Source organism: Schistocerca serialis, chromosome 4, assembly GCF_023864345.2.
Source record: "Schistocerca serialis cubense isolate TAMUIC-IGC-003099 chromosome 4, iqSchSeri2.2, whole genome shotgun sequence".
NCBI classification, from domain to species: Eukaryota; Metazoa; Arthropoda; class Insecta; order Orthoptera; family Acrididae; genus Schistocerca; species Schistocerca serialis.
The window spans coordinates 423,169,859-423,173,428 of NC_064641.1; positions in this window are offsets into that span (position 1 = coordinate 423,169,859).

Consider the following 3,570-nt stretch of genomic DNA (forward strand, 5'->3'; position numbering starts at 1 on the left):
ACAGCCATACACCGGATACAATGGTCTCGGTAACGCCAGTTGGCCGTCCGGAGCCCAGTCCTCTTGAGGCCATACATTCTCGTGACCAATGCTGCCAGCAGTCTGTACACTGGCTAAATTCCTGCCAAGTCTTTCTACAGTAGCGCAGAAGGAAAATCCAGTTTCTCGTAGCCGAAATACACGACCTCGTTCAGTGTTGTGTTGACAATAGCATCTTTGTCCTCTTAAAGGCATTCTTGACTGACATCAACTTACCAAATCCAGCCTCAAAGGTAACTAACGCTCACAACCGTTACAGCATTTATTTACAGCAAACCTGATTTGTATCCTGATCGTGGTGCTAATAGCGCCACCCTTACGTGACTGACGCGAAATTTGAATAGACACCTTATTTCAGATTCAGAAACGAGACTACGAACTTCCGTTTGTGTCACAAAACTTCTAGGTGTTACGATTTGTTTTCTGTCAGTGTAGATATAGCCGCTATCATCTCCACTGCACTGTTTATATTTATTTTATTTAAAAATCAGATGTTAATCATTCTGCTCCAACAAACATTTAACACACCTACTCTATTCTCAAACAATGTCTACTACACGTATCCGATTATTCTGGGCCTCTGGGGCCGGCTGGAGTGGCCGAGCGGTTCTAGGCGCTACAGTCTGAAACCGCGCGACCGCTACGGTCGCAGGTTCGAATCCTGCCTCGGGCATGGATGTGTGTGATGTCCTTAGGTTAGTTAGGTTTAAGTAGTTTTAAGTTCAAGGGGACTGATGACCTCAGAAGTTAAGTCCCATAGTGCTCAGAGCCATTTTAACCATTTTTGGTCCTCTGGAATCCAGTGTGAATATTCTGACAGAAATGGTAAGACATGATGAACATCATGATTGAGCGATTCAAACCGATACTCAAGTATTTCCATACCTGTGGGATGTATTGATTAGAATTTCACCTTTATGCGGATCTATTTTCTGTACAGTGCCGTTGCTGCAGACAAATAATGCTGTGAGTACATGATAGTTGTTGGGTGTGCCGCAACTCAGCGTGCTCAGAGTAAATGCAAGTGTACCTTATTGTCGTCTTTCGGACTTTCATGAAGTTCAAGTCATTCGCGTCAGGGGCAGGGGAGCATCATAACGACAAACCACATAAACAATAATCTGTGGTGGATCGTATTATTTTTCGACTGGCTATTGTGAATCGATGGATGACGGAGCCGAAATACTAGAGGTTATAAGCAGAGGGTCAAAACGAACAGCCTGAAGCAGATTACTGGAAGGTGGGTTAAGATTTCGAACTGCCATGCTCCATTTACTGCTGTCGTCATACCACACACAACAGAGACTTACGAGGTGTAGAGCCAGAGGCAACTGCGACATATGTAATAGCCCAGACCTGTTTCACATTAACGTTGGTTCTTGAATACTGGCTTCTTTAGCTCGCTGTCGTTTTGGCTTTGCACCAGCCTCTTGATCTTCATACCACTGGCTGGTCGCTTTGCTCCAAAGTTACACATATCACGATAATGAAGCTCCTAACTGTGTGCCTCAGTGCCCTATCAGAGTCCTACTCTCACTACTTCGCATGACTAAGTTTTCTTCTTTCTCATCTCTCCCGGCAGTAGAGCCCATGAGATGCCCAGGTCGACCACCTGTCTCCTCCAGTCGTCGCTCCACTTCGCCACCGTCCTCCAGTTCTGTACAGTTAACCTTCTCAGATCCAGCTCCGTATCATACAGTCACCGTAACCTTGGTCTCCACCCTGAGCAGCTACCCTGAGGCTTTGTACTTACCAACTTCTTTGGTACTCGTTGTTCTTCCATTCTCGATGCACTATCAACGCGGGCGCAGAACATAGGACTAAACCTCAACCCATTTAAAACCCAGCGGTACTTGTTGGTCACTCTAAGCTCATAAACCCGAAACATTGGGAAACCGTACCATCTCTAATCCTAGATGGAACAAATAACAACTTCTCTCCCTCAGCAAAGAGTTTGGGCGCAATAATAGATCAAAATCTAAATTGGACAGAGCACGTAACTGCAGTGTGCAGAAAAGCATCAGCATCCCTTCATGCCCCACAAAAATGTAAAAAACTCGTCCCTATTGACCTGAAAAAGAAATTAGTATAAATGCTTATACTCCCAATTATTGACTACAGCGAAATTATCCTACAAGGTCTTTTCAGGAAAATTCACGACGTCTGGAACTGGCCATGAATGCCTGCGACCGATATATCTGTGACGTTCGACCTTTTGATCGGATTTCACCAGCATATGCACAACTGTGCTGGCTGCGTGCTGACAAACGCAGAGATTTCCATACACTCTGTCTCACCTACTGCCTTACAAATGTACATTGTCCCTCATATCTCTCCTCGTCCTTAATGCTCATGTCTGAACAACACGACAGAAATACACGTTCCCATCATAATAAAGTCCTCTCTCTTCAGTTGAAACTTCCCGGTTGAGAGGCCGTGGTCGATGTATAAGATATCCACCTAACGTTTTGACTCCACCTGCGGGAGACATCTTCTGAGGTCGTCCGACTACTGCCACTGAGGCTCCATCTACTCACGCATTTATAGAGCGCATAGAGGGCACCACCATTCGTCACGTGATGCCGACGATATGCCTATCTCTGGAAGGCTTAATGATTCTCGATTTAGAGTAATCGATTGTCATTCTGCTGGAGCAACATCGACATCCATATTTGTCCAACTTTAACACTTCCTCTTTTCTATTAAAATTATGATTGTGTTTGTGAATCTCTATTGCTTCTCTATACATGCGCGCATGATAATGGGATGTTCGTGCTAGAACGCTTGTCTCATTAAATTTATTTCGTGGTTCCCATCTGGAAAAACATGCTCAGCTACGGCCCATTTTTCCATGTGTCCTAAGCGACAGTTTCTTTTATGTTCGGCTAAGCGGGTGATTATACTTCTTTTCGTTGTTCCATTATATACTTGTACACAACTGCATAGAATTTTGTGTACCACAGGTCTTGCTACGGGGTGTCGGGCGTCTTTTGCAGTTCTTAAATATTCCTTAATCTCCTTGGTGGGCCTGAAGATTGTTTCGATCCGATACTTGGCCAGAACTTTCCCGACTTTCCGAGACTTTATTAATGAACGGTAGGAAAACTTTTCCAGTAGGTGATCGTTGTTGCTCTGGACTTCTGGCTTCTTTTCTTCTTTGATGGAGGGCCCGATCAATTTCTGTGCTGGTATAATCGCTTTTCACGAAGGCTGACCGTAAGTGATTTAGTTCATCTTGCAAGTAAGCAGGCTCGCAGATTATGTTGTCTCTATCCACCAAGGTTTTCATGACACCTCTTTTTTGCCTAGGATGATGGTTTGATTCCTTGTGGAGGTAACGATCCGTGTGAGTGTTCTTTCTGTATACCTTATGGCCCAGCGTCCCATCCACCCGTTTAATTACCGACACATCCAGGAAATTGAGTTGACCGTTGCTGTCTTTCTCCATCGTAAACTGCACCTTCGGGTTAATACTGTTCAGATGCACCAAAAAGACATCCAGCTCTTCTTGAGTCCACACTACAAATGTGT